Below are 16,636 nucleotides of genomic sequence, written 5' to 3' on the forward strand. Positions count from 1 at the left end.
TCGATTTACTTACGACGAAACTTTAACGTACGAAAATGCGGGATGTAACATCTCATTTCCGAGCTTATATCAATTTACTTATGGCGTACTTCCACGTACGAAAATATGGGGTGTAACATCATTCCCCCATTCGGAATATTCTTCCTCGAATATTGACTGATATACTTATCATTTTCATAACTTATTTCTTCCGAATACTCTAGTACTTTCCTTGCCATCTAGGCATGTGCTCGGCGAATAATTGCAAAGGCCAGGGCATTCCCCCCTTTTGGCCTCTTTCTCACACCACGACTTGTGGTCGGAATCCTTCCAATCTCATAATTGTTGCTACCTTCTGTCATGTAGCCTGTATGACTCTGACCTTGTAAATGCGCCTATGTGACTCTTCTCTCCTTTTTCCTCCAGCATTTTAGCCAATCTCGAGGCCTCGCTTTGTAAACATATACAGATCTTGATAAGATGTCTCTCTGGGCATCTATGGGTATACCGAAGTTCTTCGCTCGGTACTTTATAGAACTTACGACTATTGCTATATCTTGTTTCATAGGCTCGGTTATCCATCTGTGTGACTTTACTGCATCTAGGTAGGTCATATTATATCATAACTCTTACTTCGATTTATCATTACCGAGGCCTGCTACCAAACTCCAAGTTACTTTCGTTGCTTATCCCATATGTATAAATCTAAGTCCTTTAATGCTTCCTCATTACTATTCATCTTAAGAATGACGGCCTAATATCATCTCATACTTTTTAACTTTTATCGATCCATTGTTGACTCACCTTAATACCGATAACTTGACCTCTTATGTAACATTACCGCTAGGGCTCACGTCTTATCGGGAAACATCTGAAATGATTAGACTGATCCACCTGGGGTAATACCATGCTTCCATAATAGTATTTCATAGCATCCCAATGTGATTCACCTTACGTGGGTATTTTAGTTCTGTACAATTCATGAAATCCCCCCTTTTGTTTTTGTTTCTTCAAATCATTACTCGATCGAAGGCCCAAACGTCGTCCTTTATTTATCACAATTACACCCGCATTCTATTATCAGGGCAACATTCCATATTTTCTAAATGCTACTAGTCTTAGACTCCTTTGAGTTCATTCATGCTATATTGAGCTTCGTATAACTTAGAGAAACCATCAGCTCTTCTTATTTTCATGGGTTTAATCCAGAGGACTTATCCATTTTCGTCACCTTCTCACTTGCCTTCTCCCTTTTTTTATCCTTACTCCTGTCTTCCTAACACCTTGTCGCTCTACCATACTTTAGCTTGCGACCTACACATGACCTACACATATCTATTAATACTACTCGCAACCTTCCTTCAACTTGCTTGCACCATAGATTTCCTTATGTTATTCTAGAACATCAAGCGAGATATCACATTGTCTCTAACTCTTCTGGACTCTCTTAACTAGACCTCTATCATACCTAGAGACCATAGGCTGGAAGATATGCCACTGACGACATCGCAATCATTTCTGGATACTGAATCCCTACACTTTTAGCCTTCTATCGGAAGTATGGACTATTCACAACCTTCTGCATTTGAGTATCTCATACGTTGTTCACCTTTACCTTACTTACCTTAAAATCTCGCATCACATCTTCTATATCTTTCGTGACCTCCCTTTCACACAGGTATAATTCATATCCCCAACTTGAAGCTCTCTTATAATACTTGCACCTCTGGTGTATACATAATATGGTGGTAGCTCCATGCTGACTTTTTACAAGGCTGGTACTCTTCTAACTGGCTCTATCGTAAGGCCATCATAGAATATGGTGGTTTTGTTGTACTATCTCTCTTATGCCTCTGATATTAAGGATGATCCTGCAAGGTTCTCAATCACGATTTCTATAATTGTCTGGGCCAATAATCAGACTCCTGATTTACTTGGTTGTCGTCTTTAGTTTCCTCTTCCTTCTAATCCGCCTTTATGTAGGCTTAAGCTATCTTCTGATCTGGGCTCATGGCATTTAATTATTACTTTAGCCTTTCATGGAATCTATGGAATAACCATGATACAATCTTTTTAATAATTCAATCCTTTGTCTATGACCTGGACTCAATTCTTTCTTTCAACATATATGATGCATGGATAATATTCAAAAATGTTAAGTGCGTTCATAACGTAACTAACTCTGCATCATTGATCGAATAATTCCTTTCGTTCCTTCTCAACTTTCTTTAAATGTAAGTAATTATTTTTCCTGGTCGTTCTGCCTCTTAATGCATGAATACTTGGCTTATATTAGTGCCAACACATATTGGAATTCCGTACAACCCATATGATCTTGAATATCACCTTTTGAATTTTTTCTTCTTCCCGTTCATAGCCACGATAGGTGTCACTTTCTTATGGAGTACATACAATGTTGTTCCAAGACCATTTCTTCTTCAAGTTACTATGCTTAGGTTGAAGCCTTCTTCCTTATTTCCTCAGCTAGTCTTTCATTGTAGTACTTAGGGAGGATCCTATGACTCTTGTAAAGCTGCGAGCTTATTACACCGAATACTCGACGGAATATTTGATGTCCTACCTCGCCTATAATTATCCGTAGTTTACGCTCATGTGCTTGTAGGGTTGCTTCTGAACTTGATATTTTGACTTTCTTCCCAGTGTCATTCTTTTGCTTTTAGCTCCACTTGCTCCATCCACTGGCTCTTCGAATTGCCTAACATTCTTTCTCTACTAGGGACGGGAGCCACACTAAGGTAATATTTATCCCTTCAAGGCTTCCAGTGCCTATCTTTGTAGTACTCATATCTAGCTGTACTATTTTAGAGTGCATCATCTGGGTGTCTAACAAGGAGATCTATTAGCACCTTTGTAATATCCTTCGAAAATGTCAACTAATAATAAACAATCCATTCACCATTTTGGGTTACTCTAACCCCAGTCGGATCCTGATATCCCGTCCTTTTCTTAAACCATATCTGATAGCTCCCATAGGGCATAACTGAGATCGGTGTGGTTGATTATATATACATCTGTTACTGTTGAAGGTAACTCAAAATGCTTATATCTATCTTCTTGAATGATAAATAATGATAATCCTCATTAACTGGGTATGTCCTACCCTTCTTTACTTTGTTTCTTTTACTTGCTGAAACTTGTGTCTACCTTCTAATTCTCTTATTCATTTTTACCGTAAGCGTGGATAAATATTCTTGCCTTAAAGCTCCTTATCAAGAAGCTTATACACACATGATCTACTAAGACCTTACATTTACTCATCATAAGCATGATGCAAAACCGAGTTCCTCTGACTCAATTCTTCCACAACCATATTCAATCCCTTACCAACCGTCTTTCTAGATGTCGATATCGTTGTATTATGAACATAATAGAATTTAGGAATCTGAATTCTTATGAGTGAGCTCTACCACACGATCTAGAGTAAGAAGAAAGAGTAATATTCCTAAATGCCCTGTAGCTTCCTGCTTATAAGTGTGGTGCATGATACACCCATAAACAAGACTCTACTAGACACGACTTGTAGACTCCCTAGGATAAAACTACTCTGATACCACTTTTGTCACGCCCCGAACCTGGGGGGCGAGACCGGCACCCAATGCCTCACCTATTCTTGTGTACCAACTTGCGACTAAGGGACTCTAAACATACAATGTCATACTTTGGCCATGGGCCACATTGCAATACAATTGCTAATACTGACTAAATATCAATACAAAGCTGGGCCGACAAGGCCGTCATAACTACTATAGCTGGCAAACCAACAAAATATACATAAAAGGCCTACAAGCCCAACATACTGCATTAACTGATAGGATATGTCTACAAGCCTCTACTGATGGATATACTATGATCGGAACAGGGCCCTGACCTACTCATAACATATATATATATATATATATATATATATATATATATATATATATATATATATATATATATATATATATATACATACAAGATGTACATAAAGCTCTAGACCCGGCAATTCCGAAGGGCATGGAGCTTACCGATCAAGCTGAACTCGGGCAATACCTAATGTGGAGGTCGTCTACCCATCTGTCTGTATGAACCTGCACGCTTGAAATACAGCACCCCAAGAAAAGGGACGTCAGTACGAAATACTATACCGAGTATGTAAGGCAATATATTGAAAGCTGAAACTTAACTGATAATATAATAACTGAAAGTAACTGGGAGTCAAAGATAATCTGAAGATATGCTCACCTGCTTATACTGACTCAACTCTCTCAATATAGTAAGTAAAATAGCTATCCGGCCTTATAAGGCTATGTATATATAAATGCTCTGCTGTAGTAGGCTCGCTCATAGGCGCTCGGCCATACTAGGCTCTGTATCTCGGCCAACTGGGTTCGCTCATAGGCGCTCGACCACAGTAAGCTTGGTATATAACATACCATCTGATCAGAGGTTGCCCAATAGTTATAGCTCGATGGTGGTGAAAATACTGTAAAACTGTATATATATATATATATATATATATATATATATATATATATATATATATATATATATATATATATGTAGACCTTCTGCTCTCTTAACTGGAAGAAGACAATACTCAATTGAATATGATGTCCCAATAAGGGAGAATACTGTAACTTATGAGACTAGGAAAATGTACATAAATTCGGGAGTATGATCTTCTCTTTATGCCTCGTTATCAAACACATGTAATTACGAGATCATGCCAAAATGAAGGAAGGGCTTAGCCTTAACATACCTGAGCCGATTCTCTACACAATCCTTCCAACACACATCTTTTGCGACAATTCATGTAACGGCAGATCGAAGTAGGGAAAAATCCATATGATATTCTTGAGAAAGATTGCACCGTACTCCCTTAGAATCGCAAAATCCCATTGGTATTACCTTATGAAATATCGTATGAATTTGTTATAGCCTCATCCATAACTTAGTAAATATAAGCATTCCTCTTTGAAGCTTATGAACAATATTATGAATTTGAAATGGAACTTTGCTTACTACAAGCAAGGAAGTGATTAGTGGTCGTAACATTTCTTGGCTTGATAACTCTCTTTAACCAAATGAGGTGAAGTGCCTATCTCTTTAAAGTTTGCCATCTTGCACATTTAATTAAGAGTCACCTAATAGCTCTTATATGGCTGCCACATTGGGGGATATTTCCCATTCAACAATTATCCACTTAATTAATTTGTTAATTACCCATTAACCAATAATTACCCGATTATGCACATAATTAGGAATTATCTCAAATTACTTAAAATAATACTCACTTCTAACACATTTCATGCATCTTACTATCATGGTCATGTGGTACCTTATATGGCAATAGTCCATAAATACCGGGTATTATAGCTCAAACCGTATTTTATCCCAAATCAACAAACTTTGACGAAACTCGCTTTCTTCGATTTGCTTACCCTCTCACCTTCACGAATTTACTTATCACTTGTTTGAAATATCATAATACTTATAATCCCAAAATAATCTCATTCCTGAACTCACGTCGATTTACTTAGGATGAAACTTTAACGTACGAAAATGCGGTATGTAACATCTCATTTCCAATCTTATATCAATTTACTTATGGCGTACTTCCACGTACGAAAACATGGGGTGTAACAGTTGCCTCTCAAGAAACACCTGATTTAATGTCGCGGCACGACGCAGAACACCATTAATTGAAATGAATAACCACCAAGACGTGGCTATCTCCAACTTTTCCTAAGTAGTGCTTCACCCGGTAACTATTGACTTGGAATACTTTATTGTTTTTGTTCTTCGAGTCCAATGCACCAAAAGGTGTTACACCCACAGTTTCAAATGGACCACTCCATTTAGACTTTAGCTTCCTGGGAAACATCCTCAACCTTGAGTTAAAACAATAATAGAAGATTGCCCTCCTTGAACTCTTTGTTCCAAATATATTTGTCATGAAGCTATTTCATCTTTTCTTTGTACAAGGATGAACTTGCATAAGCATGGTACCAGAACTCATCAAATGTGCAACCCTCAAGTTAGCGGCTACATCCCAATCAAGATTCAACATTTTTAGAGCCCACGTGGCCTCGTGCTCAAGTTCCACCGAAAGGTGACAAGCTTTCCTAAACACCAACCAGTATGGTGGCATTCTGATAGGTGTTTTGTTAGCCGTCCGATAAGCCCATAGTGCATCATCATGTTTCTTGGCTCAATCCGTCCGATTAGCATTCACCGTTCTGGACAAAATACTCTTTATCTTTCGGTTGGAAACTTCCACTTGACCGCTAGCTTGTGGGTGATAGGGAGTCTTGATTTTATGAGTAACACCATACTTGCTAAGTAAAGCGTCAAAATTCTTGTTGCAAGAATGTGACCCCCATCACTTATAATTTCCCGCGGAGTACCAAACCTTGTGAAAATATTCTTCTTCAAGAACGCGACCACACTTCTCGCCTCATTGTTGGGTCGACCCACAACCTCAACCCATCTGGACACATAATCCACCGCGACCAAGATGTAGGTGTTTCCACAAGAACTCACAAAAGGACACATGAAGTAAATACCCCACACATCAAAAATATCAATCTCCAAAATGGTAGTGAGAGGCATTTCATTTTTCTTTGAGATTCCACCACCCCGTTAACATTCATCACATCTTTTCACTAGCTCACTAGCATCCTTGTAAAGAGTGGGCCAATAGAAACCGTAACATAGCACTTTGCCGTCCGTTCTTGCTCCACCATGATGACCACTATATGGCAAAGAATGACATGCCTCAAGAATTTCACCTTGCTCTTCTTCCGGTACACATCTTCTAATCATCCCATTCTTACAAATTCGGAAGAGGTACAGTTCATCAAAATAATAATCTCGACAATCCCGTTTGAGCTTCTTCCTTTGGTTTGAAGAGAACTCATCCGAGATGATTCCACACACAAGGAAATTTGCTAGATCAACGAACCATGGCACCTCTTTCATTGAAATAGACAAGAGTTGCTCATCAGGGAAGGAGTCATTGATTTCAAGGCCATCATGCAACATCCCCTCCTCCTCCAAACGAGACAAGTGGTCTGCCACTTGGTTTTCACTCCCTTTTCAATCTTGGATATCAATATCAAACTCTTGCAACAAAAGAACCCATCTCATCAACCGAGCTTTGGAGTCCTTCTTGCTCATAAAATAATAAAGCGCCGCATGATCCGTGTAGACAATGACCTTTGCACCCATCAAGTACGGGCAGAACTTCTCAATTGCAAACACAATGGCAAGGAGCTCTTTCTCCGTAATGGTGTAGTTGACTTGGGAACCATATATGGTCTTACTAGCATAGTAGACCGGATGAAAAATCTTGTTGATGTGTTTCCCCAAAACAGCCCCAACCGCTACGTCACTTGCATCACACGTGAGTTCAAAGGGAACACTCCAATTTGGAGCAGTGATGATGGTAGTAGTTTTCAACTTGAAATTCAACAATTCAAAAGCTCTCATGCAATCATCATTGAAGTTGAACTTAGCATCCTTCTCAAGAAGCTTGCACAATGGATTCACCACCTTAAAGAAATCTTTGATGAAGTGCCAGTAGAAACTCGCGTGGCCTAAGAAACTCTGCACACCCTTTACCGAAGTTGTAGGTGAAAGTTTAGAAATCACCTCAATCTTTGCCTTGTCAACTTCGATTCCATTCTTTGAGATTTTGTGGCCAAGGACAATGCCTTCCTCGACCATGAAATGACACTTCTCCCAATTGAGCACCAAATTTATTTCTTCACATCTTGCCAACACTTTATCCAAATTGGTAAGACAATCATCAAAAGACTCTCCAACCACCGAGAAGTCATCCATGAAAACTTTAAGGTAGTCCTCCACCATGTCCGTGAAAATAGCCATCATACACCTTTGAAAAGTTGCCAGTTCATTGCACAAACCAAATGGCATCCGATTGAAGGCGAAAGTACCATAGGGACATGTAAAGGTTGTTTTCTCTTGATCCTACGGAGCAATAAGAATTATGTTGTAGCCCGAATACCCATCAAGAAATCAATAGAAAGTAAGACCAAACAATCTATCAAGAATTTGATCTAAGAAAGGAAGTGGGAAACGATCCTTTCTTATGACTTTATTAAGCTTGTGATAGTCCATAGACACCCTCCATCTGGTCACCGTTCTTTTAGAAATCAACTGATTCTTGTCATTGGTGACTACCGTCATGCCCCCTTTCTTTTGGACACATTGAACCGGAGAAGTCCACAAACTATCGGAGATGGCGTAGACAACCCCGACATCCAATCACTTGATAATATCCTTCTTGACAACTTCTTGCATAGCCTCATTGATTCTCCTTTGATGTTCAATAGATGGTTTGGCACCTTCCCGAATATTTGCCAAAGTCCACCCAATAGCCTTCTTTCTCTTTTGTAGCACCGCCAAACTGTAGTCTACCTGCACGTTAGTCAAACAAGAGGAACGAATAACCGGTAAAATAAGACAAGGACCAAGAAATTACTGAAAATGTGGAGGAAATGGCTTCAACTCCAAGGTAGGAGGCTCTTCAATAGAAGGCTGTATAGGAAGGCTGTATAGGAAGGCTGTATAGGAGGAGTTGTCCTATTTTCAAGATCTAAGCACAATTTTTGGGGTGCATAGTTATACGACCCCATTCCTTGAAAAAAGTTCACACATTCCATGAAGCCACCCATCTCGTCATCATCAAAGTTGAGCAAGACGGCCTCCAACATATCACCAACATTGATCATAGCACTTGATTCATCAACAATAATATCAGTCACCAAGTCCACAAAAGATCACACCTCGTTGCTATTTGGTTGCCGCATGGACTTAAACACATGGAAGACCACTTTTTCATCACCAACCCGGAATGTACGTTCTCTGGCTTCAACATCACAAAGAGCCTTCTCCATAGAAAGGAAAGTCCTCCTAAGAATACTTGGCACCTCATAATCAACTTCAAAATCTAGAATGACAAAATCTGTTGGAACAATGAATTTATCAACACGAACCAAGGCATCTTCAATCACTCTCAAATATCTCTTCATAGTATGATCGGCCATTTGCAATCTCGTAGAGGTGGGTCATGGTTTCCCAATTCCCAAGGCATTGAAGACCGAATAGGGTATCAAATTGATACTTGTCCCAAGATCACAAAGACCTTTTGCATACTCGACACTTCCAATTGTACATGGAATCATGAAAGCGTCGGGATCCTCCAACTTAGGAGCCATTGAATGCACAATTGCACTCACTTGATGAGTGACTTTGATGGTTTCAAAATTCATTGACCGCTTCTTTGTCACGAGATCCTTCATAAACATTGCATAGCTGGGCATTTGTTCCAAATATTCAACTAATGGCACATTGATTTAGAGTCTCTTCATCATTTGAATGAACTTCTTGAATTGATTCTCGCCATTTTTCTTGGCAAGCCTTTGAGGGTATGGAGGTTGAGGCTTAGGCAATGGTGTTGTAGCCTTTTATACTACTGGCTCTGGTATGTAAATAATGTGATCCCTAGATGGGTTTGCCTCCTCTTGAGTCCCTTGCACACTATCATTAATATCAATCCGAACTTCATCCTTTGATTGCACCACATTGTTCGGGACCTCTTCTTCTTGTACCACTTGCTCATCATCCATAAGTTGCCTTTGACATGAGGTAGGTGTATTCCCACCTCTTCCACTTGTTGTAATAACTGACATGGCATGCCCCGTGTTGTTTCCACCCTTTGGGTTTACTACTGTGTCACTTTGTAGTGCCTCATTAGGACGAGAATTTAGAATTTGAGAGATTTGCCCCATTTGCATTTCTATGTTGCGGATCAATGTGTTGTATGAGGCAAGTTGGGCATCCGAATCGGCATTATTTTCTATGATTTGCTTGAACATATTCTCAATATGCTCCATATCATTTTTTGAAGAACTTGGACCATAGGAAGGATAAGGAGGCGGGTTGCTCAGTTGTTGATACATCGAGGACCTTTGAAAACCCGACCCCGGTTGTCTTGATTGTTGTTCCATCCGCCTTGATTGTTATCCCCCCCCCCAATTTCCTTGATTATTTTGACTCTAATTTCCTTGATTGTTGTTTTTATGCCAATTTCTTTGATTGTTTCCACCACTCCAATTTGTTTGGTTGTTAGAATTACAATTGCCTTTATTATTTTGAGGTCGCCATTGTTGTTGGTTTGGGCGTTGGAAGTTGTTTCTTTGCCCTTGAAAGTTGTTCACATATTGCACCTCCTCTTCTTTTTTATAATAAGAATCATCTTTATCAAAACCACTATCTTCTTGCATATAATTCTCCACTCGATTTTGCACTTGTGGACCTTTCGTCTTCCTCTTGTTCACCATCATGTTCACCCCCTCCATGTCATTGACTTGCTTGTGATTTTGCACTTGATTTAGTTAGGCCTTTGCTATTTGCGTCATGGTGGTTGTCAACTCGGAAACGACATGACCATGGTCTTGCAATTCTTTGTGAATGTGAATCATGTTTGGGTCACCTTGTGGAACATTGTCCCATAATTTCCAAGCCGATGACATTTACGCCATCTAATAAAAAATCTCACACGCTTCCGCATAAGGCATAGTAATGAAATTCCCACAGGCAATTTGATTCACTACACATGGGTTGGTTTTGTTAATCCCACGATAGAAAGTTTGTTGAATCATATTCTTTGTCATATCGTTGTTGGGACATTCCTTAACCATAGTTCTATAGCATTCCCATATCTCGTGTAGTGGCTCGTTTGGCTCTTGTTTGAATGCCAAAATCTCATCCAGAAGTGTAGCCATGTGCTCCGTAGAGAAGAACTTAGAAATAAACATTTCCGCCAACTCATCCCAAGTGTGAATGGAATGGTTTTGCAATCGTTCCAACCAATTTATAGCTTTCCCCTGTAAAGAGAAGGGAAAAAGCCTTAGCCTCAATGCATCCTCAGAGACATTTGTTTGGTTACTCCACCAACAGGTGTCCACAAACCCCTTCAAATGTTTGTATGCATTTTGAGTTGGCGCACAAGTGAAGAAACCCCGTTTCTCAAGCAAAGTGAGCATGACATTGGTGATTTAAATGTTGCCCACCCTAATATGGGGAGGGACTATTGCACTTGCATATCATTCATTGGGTAATATCCGATGTGGAGCCGCTCGTGGTGGAGGTGGGGGTGGAGCAGGGACATTGTCATGAGGTACTCAACCTCTTCTATTGGCTTGAGGTTCAAGAGGAACCTCATCAACTTGATCATCCTCGACGTCCACATCCCTCAAAGGTAAATTTTCAAGCTCATTGTTTGCCATGATTGTACCTACAATTTCTCAAACAAGTTAGTAACATGGAAGGAAAAGAAGATATTCTAAAAACAAACTCAAATATATGCTAACACCATTTTAACTCCCTAGCAACGACGCCAAATATTGATCACGTCCATAACACCCTCAATAAGAGATATGACATGGTCGTATGCAATAATAATTAACCAACTAATAGTCAGGGTCGAATCCACTGGGAGTTATGATGGGAGTTAGGATTATATATTTGAAGCAAGCAAATGGGTTATCTAAGATTGCACTTCCACGATAAGGTTTTGTTTTCTTTTTTTACTGTTACTCTAATGAATGCAAGATAAAGAAAATACATTATAAATACATGTTTTTGAAGTTTTTCCAATTGGATTAAAGGCTTAGGGTTGTGACCATAATCTTGGTATTTGCTTAATGGGATAAAGACGTTAATGCTTGTTTTATTGATTAGAGTGTCTTATAGCTCTCAACTTTACGTTATCCACTCAATACCTCTCGGTCAGAGAGTGAGTTTGCCCAATTTGGCTTTCTAGAGTCCAAATGGGTATCAACCAAAACAACTGATAAAAGCTCAAGTCAGGTTATTACTATCTCTACTTTGAACTCTTTAATTAGGTTAATCAATCTCTCAATTAATCTAATTCCTTGTTAGCTAAGTTAGCCTAGACTAGGTCCCTCTTTCTCAAGTAGAGACTAAGTCAAATAGGCATGAATCAATATTTGCAACCATTAATTTTTAAATTGAAGTACGAACTAAGCTAAATAATCAACATCAAATCATAAACAAACACTAAATTAGATACACATAAGGTTTACACACAAGGGTTGGGTCACAACCCTAGTAAAAGCCTAGCTACTCATAATAGAAATTGCAGAAAATAGAGAAGAAAAGCTAATTAAATGCATAATGGAAGATTAAAATGATGAAATCTAATGTTAAACACCAAAATAATGTAAAACCTCTTAAAATAGCAAAGAAAAATGGCTACAACAGTTTCAGATGATCAAACTTGACCTAATTTTGTGAAACTCATCTATTTATACAGGGCCAAATATCATGGACAAAAATGTCCCTCGGGAGGTTCTGCGGCCGCACAATTCCATGTGCGGCCCGTAGATTTCTTCAGCTGGAAGGAAGTGGACTTTTGCGACCGCACATTTCTGAGCTGCGGCCTCGAGGCAATCTTCTACAGCCGCACAATTCTTGTGTGGTCCGCAATTCACAAAGGCTCATGGACTTGGTCTTTTTGCATACTCTCTGATCTTTGACTCTTAGCTCAATTCTGCGGCCGTACAGTTCATGTGCGGTCCGCACATTGCTGAAAGTTCTGTTAAAAATTTCTTCTTGGTTTGCGGCCGCAGATGGAATTCTGTGGCCCGCAATTTCTTCTGCGGATCGCATATTTGTGCTTATGCGCCCTTTATTGCAATGTGCTTCGGAACACTCCTTTTTAGTCGGATTTCATCTCGGGAGACCAAACTTCTAGCATTCCTGCAATTTTGCACAATTTTCTTAGTTTCGGGAACACAATTCAATACTTTCGGACTAAAATAAAATCTAAAAGGTTATAATAAGAAGTCAAAATCCCCACTTATCATATGCCCTAAACATGGCTAAATAAAGTTATATTGAATTCAGTATATAGTCTCCATGACTAGCTTAACCCTTCATAAAGCTTGTATACTTTTAAGTCTATAGCTCTACAATACCCAGGTTGAAATCATGCCCTCATATCTCTTATGATATATCTCTAATTTATATTTTTAAACTTAAATACTCAGTATATTCTTCATACAGACGCCCTTCTCTTTGGTTGGTGTATTCATGCCCACAGGTGCAGATAGACCCGGTGATACCCCTCCCCAGTTGGTGTGAATAATTCAGCTGTTGGTTGTTGCTCTCCACTTCTTCAGAGTAGTTATTTAAAGGTCGATAGGTACTGAAGCCTGTGTTCTAACTATTTTGGGTACGGTGGGGCCCTTTCCCAGCTAAGTTGTGTATATGTTTTAACTCTTTTGATCCTGTTAGAGGCTTGTAGACTAGAATGTGGTTGTATGTAGAGAGGTGAAAGTATTACTGTTACAGTTGTAAATATGTATGAAATGTCAATGTTTCTTTTGCTAATCAGTTGTACGTATTATAAATCTCGAATTGTTACTTGGAGGCCTCAGTTGCCCATGATTGGATGAATACAAAGATGTAATAATAGACGTCGATTCGCATGGACCTATGGGCATCCTTTTCCCATCGTACCTCCCAAGGTTGGGGTGTGACAAATACTACATACTATGAGTCTCCTCAGGGATCAACCCCCTCAAACTGTCAACTCTAGCAACACAAGTCCGACCTTGAAGCCTCAATTCACCATTATTTCTAATGACAGCCTCCTAAGCACCACCTTGCGACACTGTGTCCCTAAGTACAAGCAAATAAAGATAATCATGCTGACGAGACTGAATACGCTTAGACAAGTATGACTGCGCAATCTTACAAATAAGAATTATATGGAGCTCAAAATATCCAATCTAGAAAATCTATTAGCCAAGTCTTGAACATCCATAGCCAAATGGCTCCCTCTCCGCCCGAGCAAATGCCAAACTCCAAATCATGAACTAAATAATCCTTCTCAGGGGCTTCAACAGATGCAACACATAAGTAATTACCCTAGCATTCTGCACCGACGCCGGGCAAAGGTTAATGCGTGAAGCATCAAAATACACTGTATATAGCCCTGAACTTGCAGAAAACACCAACACTGGGCTGAAATAATTAAAAACCCCTCCACAAGGCAAAGATAGTAGTCTACCCTCATAATATAGGGGAATAACACTTGACCACACATCTATAGCATCATCACACCCATCAGTGCCCAACTAATATCGAGTACTCAATATTACATGCGAATGAATAGGAAGGAATTGGAGATATAGGCTTCAAGCCAAAATAAAGTTGCACGATAACAAATCAAGAAAGGAAAGTTTTGTAAAGCGCTATAGTCTCTCGCAGATCGATAGTGACACCTCTGTATCGACCCACAAGACTGAACAAGGCTTGCTCGTGATTAGTGAGGCTCTTAGAACCTAGAGCTCTTATGCCAACTTGTCAGGACTAAAAATCCAAAAAAGTGCGTGATGGATCCTAATCCGCTTGCTAGGAATGCCAACACGTAATAACTATAAGAGAATCCAATTACTAAACCATTAACTATTTCATGATATAAATAAAAATGCGAAATAAATCATAATTCAACACTTTAATTATATAATCAATTATAAGGTCTAATCACGACCTCAACCATCTACAATGCCCAAAAATTATTATCACTATATCACGAGCATCTAATAAGAGCAACTAGAATCAACTGAACCAATACATCTATCCGGAAATAAATGCTTAGATAAAAATAGATAAGTAGGGAAAGGGAACTCCATGTACTGCGAATCAGGTCATGCCAAGCAGCTCACCATGAAGTCTCCAATAGCAGTCCTACTCATCTTAAGGGTACCGCAAATACCAGTCTCATAACATACACAAAAATATACAGAAGTATAGCATGAGTACAAATCACGCTGCCCAGTAAGTATCAAATCTAGCCTCAACGAAGTAGTGGGGTGAGGGGTCGACGCCTTCACCGACTAACAACTCAATGAGCATATGAAGTATGAATAGATCATGAAATAAAGCATGATATCATCAATCAGGTCTGTTAACAAAATCAAAGTAGACAAATATTTAGACATGCTTTTCAGGAATATCAAACAAGGCATCAACTTTTCCATAGAAATTACTTAGATAGAGATTTATCTAGGTAAACTATGATTTCAAGCTCTAAACATATAGTACAGACACAAATTACCAATTATTATTAGGAAAATACAACTCTATGCCTGCATTTCAAATATACTTACCAAAACAACAATTGTACAGTCTAATCAACAAGTATACACAATCCCAACACTTTTATAGTGCCTGGCACAAGTACCCCTTAATCACACTCTCTGCACTCTCATGGTGCCTAGCCAAATGCTCCTGAATCATCACAAATACACACACATAGATAATTGTGGGAACATGTCCAGATAAGCAAATGCTAATAGTCCCTGGTATGAGTATCCATTTTCGAGAAGAGCGTAAGGAAGCTTAATTCAAAAGGAGATAATAAGAGAAGCATAGCGCATTTCTAGATATACATTAAAAAGATGAGACTTCCCTTCCAAGATACCTTCTTCAAATGGGGAATCAAAAGTTGAATGGGACAAAAATGTCAGCAAGTTAGTACTGCTACATCTACGAGGGTAGATATAATCCACAACATAGTTTAAGTTTTACTAAGAAGGATGCTAATTTGAATTTTTTGCAAGTTTTCAGTCACATGCTAGTTGGTGCATGCTCCTAAGTGGGTCACTTTCAAAGCGTAACTACTACTAAAGGAATGTTAAACACTAATGATTAAGATATAAGAAGGGTGGTAAATTGAAATTGTTGCAAGTTTTTAGTGTGACGATCAGATAGGTCATTTTGAGTACTAGCCTTAATTTTCATGTTCCAAGAAATCTCATATGTTCATTTGATATTTCTTAATTTGCGTGCATAGTCCGTGTCACTTCTCGGAAAATTTTATGTGAAATTTTGAATAAAATAAAAATTTTAACTAAAAATGAGGATAGAGTTGACCACGGTCAACATTATAGGTAAACGATCCCGGATCGGTGTTTTGATAATTTTGGCAGGTTCGTATGATGGTTTTTTGACTTGTACGCACGTTTGGTTAGGGTTCGGGGTGACCTGGACACATTTCAGGCATTTTGTGTGAAATTGTGAAAATTGCATTTAAGTTGAAACAAATTGAGTTTTGATGATCAATTCTTGTTATTTGATGTTATTTTTATGATTTGAGGTAGCGAGAAAGTTTGTATAATGTTATTACACTTGTGTGCATATTCGTCTTGCATCCCGAGGGACTCAGGTGAATTTCGAATGTGTTATAGAAGAGTTTAGTTGATTTTTGAACCGCTGGTGCATTCTAGTTCTGGTGTTCAGCCGAAGATCTTGAATTTACAAGGACTGACTTGCATTTGCAAGCCTTTATTTTGAGGTCAAGAGATTGTATTTGCGAGCATAGGCCAGGCTAGGTGACCTCGCATTTGCGAGGAAAATGTTCGCTTTTGCGAAGGATGGACAACCGCTTTTGCGAACATCTTGGTCGCTTTTGCGAAAATATTGGTCACACTTTTCAGATCTTGGAGTACATGTTACGCTCCTGTGTTATGGATTTCGGAGGTTCACGGGACAAGTTTTTACCTCTAGCACAACTTGCCTACAACAACAACTTCCA

The sequence above is a fragment of the Nicotiana tomentosiformis genome, chromosome 11, assembly GCF_000390325.3.
Source record: "Nicotiana tomentosiformis chromosome 11, ASM39032v3, whole genome shotgun sequence".
NCBI classification, from domain to species: Eukaryota; Viridiplantae; Streptophyta; class Magnoliopsida; order Solanales; family Solanaceae; genus Nicotiana; species Nicotiana tomentosiformis.